This window comes from Lacerta agilis, chromosome 2 (assembly GCF_009819535.1).
Source record: "Lacerta agilis isolate rLacAgi1 chromosome 2, rLacAgi1.pri, whole genome shotgun sequence".
In the NCBI taxonomy this organism is placed as follows: domain Eukaryota; kingdom Metazoa; phylum Chordata; class Lepidosauria; order Squamata; family Lacertidae; genus Lacerta; species Lacerta agilis.
The window spans coordinates 34,228,735-34,248,464 of record NC_046313.1 but is presented as its reverse complement, the minus strand read 5'-3'; the positions used below and the strand labels follow the sequence as shown (position 1 = coordinate 34,248,464).

The 19,730-nt window shown below is 44.7% G+C and overlaps 1 protein-coding gene across 5 annotated transcripts in view; it reads left to right on the top strand.

Annotated features, from left to right (window-relative positions):
* Positions 1–19,730, top strand: part of SEPTIN9 (septin 9) — a 211,572-nt gene that overhangs the window by 159,337 nt on the left and 32,505 nt on the right. The window lies entirely within an intron of this gene.

Here is a 19,730-nt window from a genome sequence, read left to right as displayed (position 1 = left end):
AACTCATTTCCCTTTGGGCAAACTTTTCAATGAAATACGATGTATGCAGGCCTTTGTGTTGAGGCCTACTGTGTGCCGTGGGGGCAGCAGGGTAAGGTGGGTGTGGGGATGCTGAGGCCTGTTTTATTCTTGGAGGGGGGCAAGGCTGTTTAGCAGCTATCTTACACTTTTCTTTCCATCCCAAAATGTGCTTCTTTAACCTTTAAGTCTTTGCAGTTTTGCCAAGGTAACCACATGGAGTGCACAGGGGTGGGAGGGAGTTGCAGTTGCTCCCCCCCCTTTTTTTTTTGCAAGCTGAGAATGAGAAGAGAATGTAGGAAGGGAAGGGAATAGACCTGAAATGCAAACTTGTCCATCCACAGTTGTGGAGTGGAGTGAAGGGAGCAATATGGGCCCTGTGGTTTCTCAAGGGGGGGGGGGAGGAACTAATCCATGCAGTGCCAAGTTGCATGGGTTGTTTGTGTTCCCTGGTAGGTGCCCTCTGCAGTCACTTCCAGAAGAGGGTTTGCACACACTGGCACACCTTCCCCCATATCGAATCTGAAAACAACTTTTCCTTAAACATTTATTGTGAATGCACAATTGGTACAGGGCCCCTGGAGAGGCCCTGTACCAATCACTCCAAACTTCTCTTGTGTATGAAACCGACATCCTTGCTTTAATTTTCCCAGTGGGAAGGGAAAAATGCTTCCCCCATCCTTCTCATGCTAACTAAGCTGAGTCTGGGATGAACCTGACCTGATCTAGTGCAGGACCTACTGGGACCTCCTGTGTCCTCCATGAAGGAATAACAACTTTCTTTTCCGTTCCTCCTATCCCTATAACAAGCTGGGACAAGAGGCTGAGTCTGTGCAGCTGGGATTCTAATTGTGCCATTGTTCCTAGCTGATGGGGAGACAGATTGCAGTTACTGAGTCTTGCATGCCAAATCTTTTCTTTCTATCAGGAATGGGGGGGTTGACTAACTGAAGGCAAATCTCCCTCTTCATTCAAATCCCTTCTCAAACTTCGTATTGTGAAGACGTTGGCTCGATATCTCAGTCCCTTTCTTTGAGGAAAATGATGTTTAAGCATGTGTAATATCATTTGCTTGTGTCGATTCAATGTAGCATCTCTTATCCTTCCCTCCCCCCCTCAGTTACCTTATCATATCTCCCTCTATTGTTCCATTCCCTCCCAGCCCTTTCACATTTCAAAATCTAGACTGGAAGCTCCTTGAGGCAGAGACCTGCCCTTTTTCTTTATTTGCTATATTTATCTGTAAAGTGCCATGTTCACTGATGGTTCTGTGCAGGTGATAAAAGTTGGATGAGCTGCTAACTCATCAGGATATTTTAGGCATCATTAATTTGCATAAATGTGGTGGCTGTCTTATCTTTTTGCATTTCTCTAGTGCATTTCGTTTTGTATTGGAGGAGTCACAAGAGTGGCGGCGGCCTTGTAATCCCCTTCCTTTAGTCCACCCTACAATCATACCCTTGTTGCTTTGTAGCAGAGTTACTGGACTTGAACTGAGGGGAGATTGTTGTTGTATTGTGTGTGTATATCATAATGTAAGTTGCCTTAACGTGTGCTGTGCCCCAGAAAGCAGCCTATACAGTTTATAAATAACATGTATTATGGCTTAAGAAGCTAGATCTGAAACCTGCAGGCGATGGGAAATAAATTAGCCTTTTGAAAAAAGAAGCTTGTTTGAACTACATTTGTAGGAGTTTCTTGTAAGAGGAAGCTCATTAAGCCTTTTGTGTATTGATCATCCCTGTTTCAATTAGAGCCAGTGAAAGCTTCTGGGTTCTCTCTCTCTCTCTCCCCATGTGGGGAATAAGCATTGGCCTGCCTCTTGGTTGAAGGAGCCTTTGAAACAAGTAAGAGAGAAAAGAACTACAGTACCCTTAAGCTAGCTCAGACACAGTTTGAAAAAGCTCAAGAGAGATTGTGCACACATTGCCCCATGCCAAGAGATGTTTGTGTCCTTTACTAACAGACCAGCCTCCAAGCTGTGGCTCAAGGACATTCCACTAGCAGGAATAATAATGATGATGATGATGATGATAATGATAATGATAATAATTTTATACCCCAGCCACTCTGGGCAGCTTCCAACAAAATATTAAAATACAATAATCAATCAAACATTAAAAGCTTCCCTAAACAGGGCTACCTAAACAGGAATGTAAAGTAAGGATGTAAACTGCCTTCTTCCTATAGCAAAATAGCAGTGGCAGATACCCCAGGCTACAAAATGCTTACTCCATGATAAAGGGAACAAAAAAGGAAGGCGCGGAAAGGAAGAAAAATCTCCCACTCCAGCGTGTATGAAACTTTGGGGAGTGTATTTTGTGAACAGGAGAGGATTTGCAGCAAATAACATGTCCTTCAGCATTTGAGAGTGGTTGGCGTTGCACAGCAGTTAAAAGTCTTGAAGCCTGTGTGCACACTTGGGAGTAAGTCCACACACATGCGGTGAGAGTTGTTTCTGAGTAAACGTCCTGTATGAGTGTGCAACTGGGTTTCTAAGATTAACCTAAGCTTTGCATCTGTAATGGGAGTATTCATTACAGGTATTTAATGAGGTTCCACGGAAAGGGGCCTTTGAGCACAAACAAGTGGGAAAATTCATTTCAAATGATTTAATTGTGTCCAGCCATTTTGAAGTGCTATTGATGTTTGAGAATTACTTAATTCTAAATGATAACAACTGGGCTGGAAGGTGGGAATTTAGTTTGGAACACTTCAGTTCAAATCATACCTTGCCAAATTAGGCAGATAAGCTGCCTACATTGGAGACAGCAATATTTTTTTCCAAGTGGGCAACAAAGCAAATATGCCAAATAAATGAACACACACAATTAGCATCTTGAGAAGGTTGAATATTTCTGGCAGATCTGGTGACTGATCAGTGGTGAGGCCTGGGTAGATCTGGCCTCTGATAAACTTCTTTCCAGCTCTACAGCTCCATTGATTCACAGCGGGTTGACCTGCTAGGTAGACCTGGCATCTAGACAATACCACTGAAACCCTCATCCCCCCCTCACTTCCCCTCCTGTAGCCCCCAATTACTGCTGCTACAATTAACTTCACAGCACCTCACCCCACTGCGTTTCCCTAAAGAAATAAAATAAAACCAGGTTAACAACACTGGACTACACTCCAGAGTTGTCGTACTCAAGTTGCTTAAGGAAGGGTGTGGGTAGTACAGAGGTGTAGCAAGCCCAAGTGGTACCCGGTGCAGATTTTTTTTTGTTAATACACATCCGCCCACACCCCTTCAAGTCACAGTGAGCATTTTGCGTTCCCCCACAATGCTTTGTGGCACCTTGAGGTCCCGCAAAGCATTGTGGGGGAACGCAAAATGCTCACTGTGACTTGAAGGGGTGTGGGCGGATGGTACCCCAGGTCCAGGTGGACTGAGTAAAGCAAGCACGGCTAATGCTTTTGCAGTGCTGTGGTGAGTCCTAAGCCCAAAGCCACTGGATTGGCTCTGGCTTGTGCTTGAGGCTCTAGGTGGAGGTGCCAAATGTCACCTCTTGAAGATGGCACCTTTGTACCCCCTGAGAGGGCAGTGCCCTGGTGAAATGTGCCAGGCTCCTGGGTGGAGCCCTGGCTGGGCAGAGCTGTGCTTCTGTGGCTCTTCCCAGCAGGAAGGAAAAAGCAAAGTGTGTGCTGTATAAGCCAGCTGCTGCACTGAGCAACTTATGAGTTGTGGGGTGGGCATGCTGAGAGTCACCCCCCCCTCCTCTGGAACCCGGGGCGGACCACGCCCCCAGTGACGCCCCTGGGGTAGTATATCACAACACTGGGCTACTTTGTAGGGTTGGCAAAACTCACACTTTCTCAGCCATAGTCTTGCTCCCTGCAATATAATAATAGTGGACTTTAGTGGCATTAACAGAGTACTTTTTAAGATGCTTAGAAACTTTGAAAAGAAAATGTGTTTGTTTCTATGCAATAAGACGTGAATGAGGAAGCTCATGAGATTCTGCGTTTGCTACTACCATTTGTTTCTGAGTTGACACACTGCTCCCTAGTCACAGCCGCACTAAAATTCTGGAAATCTGATTTCCCCCCCTCCCCCACCCCATGGGGCAGCGATCACTTCTGCACCAGAGAAGATAAGCAGAAAAGGCTTAAAAACAAACCAAGAACTTAGATAATAATGAGTGTTTCACTCTAACTTTCTAGGATTTCATTGTTAGGAATTCATTGCCTAAAAACACTGAAAGGTGGAAGCAAGCTAGTTTCTCACAAAACAAATGAGAAGAACAGTGCCTGTGCATTTTGCCTTCATGAGATTATGGTCTGGGGGAAACTCCAATGAGCACGCATGCCTGCCTGCCAGCCTTAAAGGCGTATTGAGATGATTATTGAGATTATATATGTGAAATACAGGAATTAAAATCAGAATAATATTATGAATCAGGGTTCCTCACTTTTCACAGTGGCTGTCATGCCTCAGCATGACAGGCAGGTGTTTTTCTCTCTATACTATATTTGCACTAATCTATGCCATTGGGCTGTTTTCATTGGCTGTTTCCCAAAGATCTAAAGACAGGGATGGGGCAAAGAGGAGGAGGCAGGAGGGGAAAAGTTAGGGACTGCAGTAAATGACTTGTGGGAGTTAAGGTCTTGATGGGGGAGAAAAGGGGTGTGTGACAGTTCTGGTCCTCTGGTGACGGGGGGGGGGGAAGAGAGAGAAGGAATTGGGGAAGGAGCAGGTGGAATTGGGTGGGGAATAAAGGTGACATTTAAAGGAATGACAGAAAATATGGGAAATAAGAAGGTGTGAGAGGGAGACAGTTTTAGGGCTCTGGTGATGGAGAAAGAAAGCTGGAGAGGAGGAAGAATTGAAGAGGGGGGAAATGAGAGTGTGGCATTAAGGTAGGCATTTGCAGTGCTGTGGAAAAGCAAGAGAGGGCACTGGAAGAAATGAAAGAGAATATGTCAGTGTCCCTTGCTCCACGCTGCACTCAAATTCTTACCTCTTCCAGTCCTCAGCTTCCTCATATGAGACAGATATAATGTGGTCCCCTCAAATATTCCATTGTGCCTTCACAGAATAATGTGTTTCTCTCCTGGTACCATGTGCTGTCTTCAACACGAAGTTCCAGATTCAGTACTGTATAGTAATTTAGAACAGATATGTCATTAACAAGCAAGAACCCATATAAGTACAGCATCCATCTCCAGTTGAACAAGCTGGATTGCTCTTTCTAAGGAAGATCCCAGCGTGAGCCTGCTGAATTCATTTGCAGGTTTGACATTTTCCAGCTTGGGTACAACAGAGATTTAAGGCTCCAGTCCCTATACACACTTAGTTGGGATTAAGTCCCCTTTGAACTCAGTGGGGCTTACTTCTGAGGAGAAATCTATAGCAGTGTTTTTCAACCTTTTTTGGGCAAAGGCACACTTGTTTCATGAAAAAAATCACGAGGCACACCACCATTAGAAAATGTTGAAAAATTTAACTCTGTGCCTATATTGACTATATATAAAGTAATTTTTCAATTTTTCCCACGGCACACCAGGCAACATCTCGCGGCACACTAGTGTGCCGCGGAACAGTGGTTGAAAAACACTGATCTATAGGACTGCAGTGTGCACATGACTATTTACGACAGAAAGTAACTGTCTCTCTTAGGGGTTTGTATATTCTTTTCATCTTGCTCTGCTAATTCACTGCCAGTTGGAAGTGGGTCATATCCACTCCGCATCGTGGCCACCACACTTTGTTAGACCTTCTGTCTAAGCTCTGGGGTGTGTGTGTGTGTGTTTGTGTGTGTGTGTGTGTGTGTGTTTGTGTGTGTGTGTGTGTGTGTGTGTGTGATGTATGTATCTGTTAATCCACAGATAACATGACATATGTTGGACAGAGTGAGCTCTGGGCCATGGGAGCTTCTGCCTCAACAAATGCGGTGCCCTCCAGTTGCTTTGTTATGCTGAAAATATTATTTTTAAAGTTGCAGAAAAAAAACAGTTATCTTTGTTTGTTAAACCCTTCTTGTTGAGTTTTACTATTACTTCAGAGTAGGGGAGGCTTGGCTAGGTAATATTGAGAGAGAGTGAGAGAAAAATGCAACAAAAATTGAGTCTTTTGCTATACAGTTTTACAGTTTACGAACTTAATCGGTTCCAGAAGTCTGTTCTTAAACCAAAACCATTCTTAAACCAAGGCACGCTTTCCCTAATGAGGCCCCTGCTGCCGGTGCCCTTTCACCATTTGGCTTCTGTTCTCAGACTGAGGTAAAGTTCGCAAACTGGGGTACTACTTCCGGTTTTGTGGAGTTCGTAAACCGAATAGTTCGTAAACATGGCTGTTCTTAAACTGAGGTACCACTGTATTCCTTTGGAAACTAGCTGGTCTGCCTGTTCCTAGAGGTCAGTCAGCCACAGTTGCTCAGAATTCTCCCTTTGTTTCCCCTTAATTGAACAATCACCATATGAACAGTCCTTCTCCCACTCCCTTCCCCAAGGGCCTTTTGTTGGAGATGCTGAAGAGATGGATAGTCAGTAGCCTATGGTGCTTCCCCAGATGTGCAGGGGCTGAGGGAAGAGTGAAAAGGGGGAAAATGTGAAGGGGGTGATGAAGCAGCCTGGCCTATTCAATTAGGTGTGGCATAATGGATCCAGTAAATTTAGAGCAGATTATTAATAGAAGGGGAGATGTGAAACTACGGCTAGAGGAAGCAACGGTTTGTTTGTTTGTGTGTATGTGTATGCATGCATGCATGCAGAATATCTTTAAAAGGGTACCAAGGGTGGTAACTGAAAGAGAGCAGCAGTTTACAAGGTGTTTTGAGAGAAGGGCAAGAATGAATGAGTTCAAGTTACAACAGGTTGAATGAAATGTTTCCAAACTGCAAAGGTTGTCTTGAGAAACTCAGGAATCTCTTGGTCTGGGCACCTTAGGAAGGAAGTGTGTGTGTGTGTGTGTGTGTGTGAGAGAGAGAGAGAGAGAGAGAGAGAATTAGGAAATGGAATACACTATTAATTCCATAGATTGTTAGAGTACATTACAGTAGTGCTGTGCCAAACCTTCAGATGACCTTTATTTTGCCCATTCAAAATAGAGGCTATGCAACGTTGCTACCAGAAAAGGAGGTAGAACTTAGCTATAAATAAATAAAATAATCAAATCAAATAAATTTCAAGGGAAGAGGCGGATGGGTTTGTGCTTACCCTTGGAATTAACAAGGTGGCTGAGGGCTCTGCTTGCTTGCTTAGTTCAAACAATATTATAAAAGCCCCATGTTTCTTTGCAGTGCTGTGGGGCTCTTTGCAGACAAGATGTCAGCCTAGCAGGGCTTCCTGGAGTAACCATGTGGCATTGCCAGGCTGGAGAACAGGGCTTTTTTTTAGGGTGCTTGCTTCAGCTAAATGATGAATTCATTTCCCACCCCCAAGTTCTCCACTTCTGCAAAGGAGGGAGGAGGGAAAAGCACACTTTCACAGGTAGAAAATAGTTTTCCCTAAAGAAAAAAGCCCAGCAGAGTGCTGGAATATATGGATACTGGGTGGGATTTATGGCTCGTCAAGCTGCCCTGATGAAGCTGCTTCTGGGTCTGGTTCTCTGATTCAAAAGGCAAGAGAATGTGTGGCTGGCAGCAATGCTGGTTTGGGTTTGAAGCCTTCCCCTATCTGGAAAACGGTGGCTTGTTAGCAAATCCAGTCACCTACTATTTGGAATGGGGTGGGGAATTTGAGGGAGAAATCAGACTGCAACAGTGAGGAGAGAGATTGCTGTCATGGTGTGCTCCTGCCCTTCCTTTTAGTGCTGGCTGCTATGGAAGGCATGGGATGGCAGACTGGGGCCTTCATGGACCAGTGAGAGGAATATTTTCCTCTTTGTTTGCATGCTTTTGACTTCAGCCCATTTCAAGACGTGTAAAGTGATGGGAGAGGAAAACTGAATCCACCAGTTTCTCCAGTCTTGGGGACAGATTTCACAACTTGCGTATGAGGGACCAAAATGAGCTAGTGCTCTGAGGCCAGACCAGCGTCATACAGACTCAGGCCTTCCGGCGGCCCTGTTGTCGGGAGCTGACTATGCGACAAGGGGGAGTGTGTGTTGAGTTTCCCAGGGAAGTGCTTCCAAAGGAAGCGGGTGGGAGAAATATTCTACCACAAGAGCACACATTCAGCATCTGGTGCCGCCCCATGGAGATAAACAGGAAACCTTTAACAACTCATTTGTCACTGCAAATGAAAACAGCCAGTCAGCTGGCAAAAGGAGAGGCTGGAGCCACAAAGCTCAGGAGGTCAGCAGGTTGGAGGTCTGTGATTCCATATCTCATGAATGGGACAGGAGCTGCGTAGGGCACATATAATAATCTAGAATCAGTCTAGGTCGAAAACAGCAGGCTGGGGATGAGCACGAACAATTCCAGATTGAGCAAAACTACACTTTTATGCTGCAGGTGGGTTAGTGCGCGTGCAGCCAAATTTCCTTGTCTTGTTCCAGAATAGAGCCATTATGTTAGTAGGATTACCCTTGAGTCAGTGAACTGAGGGGTGCAGTTTGAGACTGCTACCCACAATCTTCTTATCACAGAGAAGTCTTTAATCAGCCCCACAGATTACAGTGAGCTAGAATGAGCCAAGGATTGATGCATTAGTGATGGAAAACCACCAGAAGAATGCAGTATGGCAGACTCTGAAAATAAGCTGTTTTTGACAAAGCAGAACAGATTATTATTGTGCTCAGTAGAACAAATGTATATTATTCTATTGGGTGGTTTTATTTTCTTGTGAGTAGTATTTTACAGCAACAACGCAGAGAGAGAGTCATTGTTCTTTTCACTTGGGGTTGTATGGAGGCACAATTGCCTAAGAGTTGGTTGTCGTGTTTATCATTTTATTTTAATTTTAGGGATTTATACTCCACTCTCCCATAAAATTCCCTGAGTGGCTTACGAATAGGGCTGGGCAATGTTGGGTTTTCAACATCGCGGTGTATCACCAGCCTAACATCGTGGTTTGACGATATACCGCAATGTTGAGAAAAGCTGCATTGGCCTCAGCCGGCGAGATACTAGGGGAGCTGAGGTGCTTTCACCCCAGTGCCTCATGGGGCTCCAGCTCCCAGCTAGTTTGTTTCTCCCTCAGAACACTGGGTGCTGGAGGCAGAGGGACTCAGGAGCGGTGATGGTTTCACCAGTGATATACCATTGAGTGAAGCTGTCAATGCGGTCTGCTGGGCGATATATTGATATATCACCCAGGCCTACTTATGAAACACAAAACCTAGAGAGAGAAATATAGCACCATATCTAGTTTCAAAATCTGGATGTTGCTTCCATGAGGCAGCTGGTAGCTGGAACTATTTGTGCTAATGCTTTCCAAGAGGTAGGTAACTAAAAGCCCCATTCTGCACAGAGTTAGGTGCCGTGTGTGTTCTTCAGAGTACATATTCTTAAATGCTGCTATACCCTGTGTTAACTAGGTAAAGCTTGAATGCTCTTCCACATTAAGGACTGATTGAGCCACATTTTAAACTGTCTAAGTTTGGGTGCTTGTTTTTAGCAAAAAAACAAACAAACCTGGATATTTTTATTTACATTTTTTTCCTTTCAAGTAGAGATTATAACAACAATTAGAACAATGAAATCATAGCTTGAGTGCCATTTGTTATGAGTGTGGTGTCAATCAGTTATGACAACCTCTTAAAATGTTAGTAAAACTTCAAGTACTGTTTCTCCCTCTCTCCTCTCCTCCTCTGCAGAGTTTCCAAAATACCAAGGTATTTTGAGTACAAAGCTCCATGTACTATAGCAGACCCTCTTCCATTGGCAACTGCTCTTGAGATCCTTCTAGAAAGCAGTTCACTGTTCATTCTGCTGATCACTTTGTTTGAAACGTTGCCAATTTCTTTGCTGCTTGTCTTTGTGGCGCATGCTTTCTCATGCTGTTTCACAAAACATAAGATGCGTCTATAGAAACATTTCCTTGTCAATGTTGTTTCTTTTCCCCTGGTGCCAATATAGCAGCAGTTGTGTTGTGGAGTGGTTTATGAAGCTATTGATACCGACCATTTTAGTTGTTGTGCACAAATCAGGCTGGAGGTGTGGATCTGTGGGACATATTCTCCTTCCTTCATTGCAAAGGGTCAGCCAGCTGGCTCTGGCTCATTCCTTAGGAATGTGTTGCTTTTTCTTCATCCCCAAAAGAAAAGGTAGTATTTGAGAGCTTTTTCTCCAGCTTCATCCATTTTATCCTGGAGGCACAACAGTGTCATGGGAAATGGTGAAAACAGCATAGCAGACATCGATCCTCAGTGTTGCTTAATTGTTGCGGAATTAGACAGTGTGTGTGTGTGTGTGTGGTGATGGATTCCTTGCCCCCTATATGTGGTGCTTTCATTTCAATAGCAGCACTTAATACTGAGCATATTACACCAATCCTGGTCAGACTGCACTGGCTACCAATTAGTTTCCAAGCCCAATTCAGAGTGCTGGTTTTTACCTATTAAAGCCTTAAACATCTCAGGACCACAATACCTCAAGGACTGCCTCTCTCCATATGAACATGCCAGGACCCTGAGATCATCTTCTGAGGCCCTTCTTCATGTGCCTCCTCCACAACTAGTCTGGAGGGTGGCAACACAAGAACAGGCCTTTTCTGCAGTGGCTTCCCATCTGTAGAATGCTCTCCCCAGGGAGGTTCACCTGGCACCTTCATTATGCATCTTTAGGTGCCAGGCAAAAACGTTCCTATCAGCCTTTGGCTGATTGACATCCAATTCCCTTTTAAAATATGTTGGGGAGGGGGGAATTATTGGGTTATCCTTGTTTTTGTTTTTATTATGTATTTTGTGTTTTACATTATCACCTAGTGACCTGGATCAGGGGTGAGGAACTTGGAAGTCCACATGCTTGAGGGCTTTCCCCATGCCTAATTGCTGGAGGGGGAGTGATCTTCATGCAGATGCAGGTCACAGGGAGAGAGGTTTTAACTCTTCCCCTCTCACCGCTTCCCAACTGCATTGTGGCTTGTGGGCTGCCTGCTGAGAAGGACATGGATTCTACCGGCAGATGCACAATTTGATGTCATTCTAGACATTATTACAACCAATTACCACTAGTGATGACGGAGCATGTGGGCTTTGGCACCAGTTCACCAGAGATATGCTCTGCCTATTTGTTTCCCCAAGTAAAGCAAGATGGGCTGTTTGATGGCAATGGTCAAGTGTGTGCAAGCAAAATCCAGCCATTCAGCTGGCTATCTGAACCTGGCTCCAGTTTCCTGGCTTCAACTAAATGTGAACCTGGAAGGAGTTTGCATTCTGCAGAAGTGAGACCAGCTGCTGCTGGGCAAGCCCATGTTTGGCAACAAGTGGAGGATTTTCACCAAGATTAAGGAGATTAAGGCCCTAATGCCCATTGATAGTGGGCAAAGCTTTATTAAGTCATAAAAAGTGGAGTTGTAATCCATTTGCAATGTGCATGTTGCTGCACTGCCAAGCAGGCCAGATTGAAGCTGGATTGCAGCACAGTGGCACGGATTTCTTCCACTGTTGATTGTGGGTCTCTCTCTCTCTCTCCTTCCCTCCCTCCCTCAACAAATGACAACCCTGCCTTCAGAATGGTGCATCACTTGGCAGCACAGTGAAGGAAAGGCAGACATCCAACTGAGCTGTGTAACATTTTTAATCAATGGAAAGCTGAGCACTGATTATGGGAAATAAGTAAGGCCGCTAATAGCAATTCATTATGGAGAGGAAAAGCCAACTCATGAGTGCAGGAGGAGTTGGACAACCTGCAGCTCTCAACAGTGGTGAAATGAACCGAAGAAGCCCATGTGAAGCTGGTATGACCCAATTTAATAGCTTGAACCTTGAGTCCTAATCTCATCTTGACCAATAATGTGTTTGCTGGTCTCCTCTGACTTGACATTGGTCAGCTTTGCAGCTTGACCCCTGTGCAAGCTTATTCAGAAGTAAACCCCATTGGGCTGGATTCAGCTAATGGGTCCCACTAGCAGAAGTCAGAACAAGGATTTATGCTGGCACAATGGGGCTTTCCATCCCTGTCCTCCCCTTGCCCCCCAAGTTGGCTTGTGGAGGGTGTTTGGGAAAACCCAAAACAGCGGCTGGAGGGAGGAGAGGAGAGATTCTTCCATCTGGCAAGCTGCAATGCATGTGCTGATGAGACACACTACACTGAATTCCTCCAATTGAGTCCAGTGAGCTTTCCAAGTACCGGTAAGGGTGTATAAGGCTTCAGATATAAACATTCTGGTTTAACATCAATTGGATAAGGAATAAGGTGTTTGTTTCCCATCCATAAAAAAATGGGGATACCGAGTTATATGTGTGTTGAGATCCTATGCAAGATGAAGAAAGTGAAGTTCTTCCTGCATTTAAAGTATGGTATTCATTTTTGACAATGTGCCCTGGAGAGAGCAACGAACCCCCCTTTCCCCCTAGAAGAATATGGTAAACAAAAAGTGCTCTAGTCAGCTGGGCCCCCCAAGTCTCTTATCTGTATGACTGTTGCCTCTGTTTAGCTAGTGCAACAAACATCCTAAGATTTGTGGAGGAGTAGAACTAGAGAATCGATTAGCTGTTCAATTCATAAAATAAAATAGCAGGGAAGGTTAACTATTCTCTGAGATTTTCCTAGATCAAGAGAGGGCAGAAGAGGTAGTTATGGAGATTGGCTCTCCTCTAACAACTACCAAGGTCCATATTACATCATTTGAGGGTCCCTACTAGGAAAAAGGAGTGAGGCATGGCGTGATCTTCTGAGACTGTTGAATTTTTTTCATGTCCACTGAATAGTATAGAGTCCAGTTCTAAGCATGCTTATTCAGATGGGAGCACAATCACCACGTGAGTGATGTTCCTCTTAGATATGTTAAGCTCAAGTCTTCAGCCTTGGGTTGCATGGTACTTGGACAGCATAACATATTAGATTTCATATTAGATTTCTAATAATTCTCTTTCTAAAGTTTGTAGCCCTCAGGGAAGCGTAATGACAAATGTTCAAGCAAGCAAGAAACCCAAAATATGTTCTTCAACACTTAGGATTCTGCATCCATCTTTCAAGCTTGTTACATATGAGGGTGCTGGTTTCGTTGTTGAATAAGTTGACTGCTGACTAGTTTGGCAACCGCCAGACTCATAAAAACGATGCCCACTGTTTCTTAATCACATAAAACTATTATGTGTATCAGTGCTGGTCTTCTAATTCATATACCAAAGATGGCTTTTGCTGCTGAAAAAGATGTACATTGTCAAAAATGGTGTCTCATTCCCAGCTAATGCACTTGTATGCATTGCCTTCTTTAGAGTTGACACAGGGCCAGCTGGTTAAGGAACCTGTTTGGGAGCTGCTACTCATAAATCTTTGGTGTTAGTTCATACGTTTCCAATCTCCTGAGACAAAACTGTTGCAAGTAGACCTACCGCTATGAAACATCTTGCTGTGTGCCAATCTTCTTTGAACCAGCAGGGCATCTTCAGCTTCAAAGTTGCAAAGAAAACCAGTCTCTGTAACAAAATAACTCTGCAGATCTCAATGGTTTCTTTATTGCCTTGTGAGGATGCTTTGAGTGTGTGAGAGAATTGGCTTGGAAGACTTAAGACCACGGGTAGGCAAACTAAGGCCTGGGGGCTGGATCCGGCCCAATCGCCTTCTAAATCCAGCCTGTGGATGGTCCGGGAATCAGCTTGTTTTTACATGAGTAGAATCTGTGGCTTTTATTTAAAATGCATCTCTGGGTTTATTTGTGGGGCATAGGAATTCCTTCGTCCCGTCCCCCCCAAAAAAATATAGTCCGGCCCCCCACAAGGTTTGAGGGACATTGTACTGGCCCCCTGCTGAAAAAGTTTGCTGACCCCTGCTTAAGACGGTATACTTGTGTTCATATCTTGGCTGATGGTGGTGCAGACTGATGTATCCTTGAACTCGTAAAAAGGATGAGGGGCTTTTAACTTACTCTTCAGCTGTTAAGCAGCATTCAAGGCTGGTAATTGAATTGTTTAAATAAGGAGGGATCCAGGCAATTCTTCTTGAAAGAAGTGGACTGCTGCAGTGTCTTTTAAGCTAGCTGATGCTACTGTTAGCTGTTGCTATGGGAAGGATTTGAAGGTGAGAGTTGTTCCATTCCATGGCAAGCAGTGATACGCTTGAATATTTGAGCTCACATTAGGTATGAAATGTAATTGGAGATATTTACTAATATTTCAGTAGCAATTTATTTCTGGTGTGTGATTCCCTGAAAGCAAACTGTGAGAAGAACATATGGACCCCGTCTATACACTTCTTGTGCAGTTTACATTATTGGAAGCAAAGCTTCTGTCTGTTTTAGGAGACTGAAAATGTGCAAGAGTTTCATAGTGTACGCTTTACTAAATTCTGGACTGTCTTGCTATGTATTGACATTGTGCGCAAATAGTGACTAAATGGTCTGTTCCAGATGTTGACTTTAACATTCATTGGCCTCAGCCAGCATGACCGATGGTCAAGGTTGATGAAAGTTGTAATTCAACAACATTTGGATGGCACTATGTTGACTAGCAATGGTCTGTTCTGTGGTTAGTTACCTCAGGTATCTTTTTTTAGCCTTGCCATTGCAACAGTAGAAGCCAGGATGATTTGCTGAAAACTCTGCTGGTCTTGCAACTTGCAGTCCTTTGCTCAAATGTGAGTCAGTTAGTCTGTTTGTTTGCTTGTTTTGTTTAGGACTTTTACTAACCATCCTGTCTTAGAAGGAGCCCAGGACAATATACAACAAACATAAAACAAAATGCATCAACCATCAATAAAAATGTATTCTCTCTCTCTCTCTCTCTCTCTCTCTCTCTCTCTCTCTCTCTCTCGTGTGTGTACACACAGAGGGGGGGTACCTCTGGTTGCGAACTTAATTCGTTCCGGAGGTCCGTTCTTAACCTGAAACCGTTTTTAACCTGAGGTACCACTTTAGCTAATGGGGTTTCCCACTGCCAGTGCGCCACCGGCACGCGATTTCTGTTCTCATCCTGAGGTAAAGTTCTTAACCCAAGGTACTACTTACAGGTTAGCGGAGTCTGTAACCTGAAGTGTTTGTAACCCAAGGTGTTTGTAACCCAAGGTACCTCTCCCTCCCTCCCTCCCTCCCTCTCTCTCTCTCTCTCTCTCTGTGTGTGTGTATGTGTGTGTGTTGTTATATATGAGACTTGCTGATAAGGTTTTGGGCAAGTTGCTCTTAGCAGAACCCTCTACCTAGAAGCAAGTCCCATTGAGGTTAATGGAACCTACTCCCAGGTAACTGTGTATAGGATTGCTGTTGCAGTAACTTGTAAACAGATGTTATTTCCCTTCCTGGGCCTTTGCGGGGCTTAGTGATCTAGAGAAAAAGTCCACATAAAGCTAAAACAAATACAGTAAATTGTGGAAGTAGAACTACTATCACTTGGAAGCCAACCGTCTTCCACCACCAGCACTCCAGTTGCCAACACACAGTGGTCTCACCAGAAGACAGCTCAGTTGGTAGAGCATGAGACTCTTAATCTCAGGGCTGTGGGTTTGAGCCCCATGTTGGGTGAGATTCCTGCATTGCAGGTGGTTGGGCTAGGCTAGATGGTCCTTGTGGCCCCTTCCAACTCTCTGATTCTATTTATCTTCTATCTAAGTCGCTCCTTCGGGTGGGGCTTGGTGCACTCTGCTTCTTGCTCCACCTTCAAACTGGTCTTGGAGGAAGGGGAGTTTCTGACCAGAGAAGCTGCTCAAAGTTGGAGAGAGTTCAAGCACGTGTGCCTGTCTGCTTGCCCAACTCATTTCATGAGCCCTTGCTGATGTTCTGACATGAGCAGCAGACTTAACACATGACCCATTGTCAGAACCAGCTTCAGTGAGCATGAGGTGCCATGGCATGAGGTGGCAGGTTACAAATAAGAAAAAAGGTCAACAGGCTGAAGACTGAAGACATTGGAGAAGCAAGGATACATTAAAGGTAAAGGTACCCCGACCATTAGGTCCAGTCGCGGACGACTCTTGGGTTGCGGCGCTCATCTCGCTTTACTGACTGAAGGAGCTGGCGTTTGTCCGCAGACAGCTTCCGGGTCATGTGGCCAGCATGACAAAGCCGCTTCTAGTGAACCACAGCAGCGCACGGAAACGCCATTTACCTTCCCGCCGGAGCGATGCCCATTTATCTACTTGCACTCTGACGTGCTTTCGAACTGCTAGGTTGCCAAGAGCTGGGACCGAGCAACGGGAGCTCACCCCATCACGGGATCCGAACCGCTGACCTTCTGATCGGCAAGCCCTAGGCTCTGTGGTTTAGACCACAGTGCCAACCGCGTCCCTACATACATTAGGATACATTAGGGATCACCAAAAGAAGATGGGATAACGGGCAGCATGTTGTGTGTTAATATGGGTCAGTAAACAATGGCTAGAAAGCAACGCAGGCTGCAGTTCTTCCCAGCATACGGTGCTAATCCTTCATAGTATGCTGTACGCAAAACCCATTGGGTCACATATGAGGTCCAACTGGCAAATACTTAAGCTCCATCCCTTTTGTCCTGCCCTTGTCTGTGGAACTATTTGCTCCAATTCCATAAGAAGAGTCTTTGTTTCTCTCCTCTCTCCCGACCCCCGACCCCCATGGTGAAGGCTTGCTTAGATGCTCTGTATTGTTTAGCATGGAATGAATGGCTATCTGTGTTCTTGGTAAGGAGGGGGTTGGGGAGTGAGCCTCTGTGCTGGCTAAGGATTGGCAAGCCAGTGGATCAGCACTTCTGCTGGTACAGCCAGAAATAAGTAAGCATCTTGCATAGAAAGCTTGAGAGAGTTCACAATAAAGGCAGGAAGACTTGTCTGTGCTGCTCTTCCAAGGTTTGAGCATCCTTGCTTACTTGTAGGAAGACTTGATGACGTACAGCTTCCCCCACCCGAATTGCCCTGCTGGCACAGATTGAATTCAGAGATTTGCCTTCTGCTTTTCACTTTGCCCAGAAGTAGCTTTGTGAAACTCCTTTCCCATTCAAAGGCATTTCAACAAATGGTCCCGTACCAAAGCACCAATGAATTCAAAGTTGCTCACTGACTGCTGCTGGGTGACAAAAGACTCTTCATGCCTGTGATTCCATGCATGCTTCTCATGAGTAAAATGAATTGGCCTCTGAACACCTTCCTAAGCTTTGTCCTGTCCATTTCCATGTGAATTCAAGGATTATTTATTTATTTAATAAAATTTACATACCGCTTGATTGTAGAAAACCTCACAGTTGTTTACAAAGTCAAAGTGCCTAGCAAATTGTTCACAGCAGGCCTCTGATGCAACAGTCATCTCTTCCAGGCCGAGCAGATCCAACAATCCCATTCACCACCTGGAAAAGCTGTTCCAGGTGGCTGCTTGGGGATGTGGTGGTGGTGGTGGTAGTCATGCTAGAGGAGGAGAAGTCCACCACCACGTGGTAGGCACGAAGATGTGCTTGAACCTGTGTTTGAATGGATTCATCCTGGGATCTTTGCTGCCTGCGCTCTAGCTGTCGCCCTTTTGGCGTCATTGCCTGGAGCTACTCAGCATTCCCAGGAGACATCAGGGTTCAGCAATCTTTTGGCTGTAAGCTTCAATGCCCAAATGACTCATCAGTAGGGAGAGATTCCTCTCTGTCTCTCCTCCTGCCCTCCCTGTGCACCAGCCCTCCCCACACTACTGCTGCAAAGTGCCTGCCTTCCACCCCCCTCACTCTCACCCCCCCTTCCCCAGCAGCTGTATTGTAAAGGAGAGGCTGAGGAGGTTTCACATGTTTTTTAGAAAAACGAGGGGCAAGAACTCCCACAGGGATTTCTCATTTGAAAAAAGCTGTTGCTCGTCAATTCATACTAAGCCGTTCTGGGTTTCTGTCATGGGAAAAAAACTCCACATTTAATTTAGAACAGTGAAAGGGGGTTAAAACGCCCCTTTGCTTTTTGCAGAGCTTGCAGAGAAAACTAGCTGTATGATAAAGAGCTTCCGGCCACACTCTTTTAATACACACATTTGTTTCTGGCAACTGCAGACCCAGCTGGGGGGCTGTATTTCCCTTTGAGGGAGGTGTGCGGGGATTGATGAGCAACTTGAAAAGCTCCCTCTATGCTTTTTTCTCTCTTTTTTTTAAAACCAGAGATGTTTCAAACAGCCATTTCCTTCACCACAAGTTGGTAAACGCAGGCAAAGCAGACCAAACTAATTTAATTAAAATCTCCCCTTCAGTGTGGTAACTGAATCCAGAGCAGCCTTGAAATTCTATAGGCAGGATGTGCATTCGTTTGCTTTTTCTTGCAATTCTTTCCCCCTCCCCCAGAAATGTGTTATGTTGGCCAGTTGGAATCTGCATTCTCCTGCTGATGTCTCTCTCCTTCAAGAGGGTTGTATGTGTGTGACGAAGAGAAGTGGGGAGGGGAAAATAGGTTCTCTGCTAGCATACTCTTCACTTTAATCCTTTTTTTCTGAACAAGGTGAACCACTTCCAAGTGCAGAGGCTGCTGCACAACAGAATGTTCTGTTGTGTACCACAAAAATCCCTGCACATGGCAAACTAGCTTGTTAGGGAGAAAGCTAGCCTATAATCATTTGCCCCCACTGTGTGTGTGTTGCATGTGTCTCTTCCTGCAGTCTTGAACTGGCAGTAGACTTAACACCTCATTGAGTCCTAGGTCTATACAGTTACAACAGCAAGACCCAATTGCTCTTTGTGAAGGAAATGAGCCATTGCTTGCAAACGGAGCCTCTTGAGGCTGTGAGCAAGCACTACTTTGGCTGGTGTGTGCAGTGTGGCTGTGGACTAGAGCTGTAGGTCACATTCACACACACACACACATACTTGCTTAACTTTAATAAATCCTGCTAATATGCTTTAAACCCGGTGTCCTCACTTCCAAGAGGAGATCGAGGTCAGACTACAAATACAAACTCTTTAAAGATGGTTCTAGATTCGAGTAGGTAGCCATGTTGGTCTGACGCAGTCGGAATAAAAATAAAAATAAATAAAAAATTGTCCTGTAGCACCTTATAGACCAACTAAGTTTGTTCTGGTATAAGCTTTTGTGTTATATCTGAAGAAGTGTGCATGCACACGAAAGCGTATACCAGAACAAACTTAGTTGGTGCTACAGGACAATTTTTTATTTATTTTTCTTTAAAGATGAGTACCTGCTACACCCTGTTCCTCAGCTTTTCACTGGGACCTCCTCCTCTGTGCCTTTTTCTTCAGAAAGCAGGGCTGATAGGATCACAGGGAATCCCTGATATGACTTGGCTTGACCCTGAGGAACAGGCTATAAGCTTCAGTGCTCTTATTATACTTCTTTAACAGTCACGACTTCCCCCAAAGAATCCTGGGAATTGTAGTTTGTTAAGGGTACTTAGAGTTGTTTGGGTCCCCACCCCCAGCAATCTGAACTCTGGTTGAGCAAGCAGCATCGTTCATATGTTGCAACTCACTCCCAACATTTTTGACCTAGGAGATATATGCATTCATTTATGTCTGTCCTAAAAGTCCCAAGTAAAGAGGAACCCTGAGTAAGGGTGTCTCTGTGTGCACTTTTTTTTTAAAAAGAAGGCACCGATGAATAAAAATCACATCCTGAAACCTCAAGGTGAACTGTGCTGTTTCTTCCCCTTTGCCAAGTCATACCATATCCTCCCTTCTATTGCATAGTAGAGGCATCAGTGGCTAGAGAAACATTATTATAGACTTTCTGTTCCTCCCATTCAAAAATGAAAAAAAGAAAAATTATTTTGCTGACATCACATTTTACATT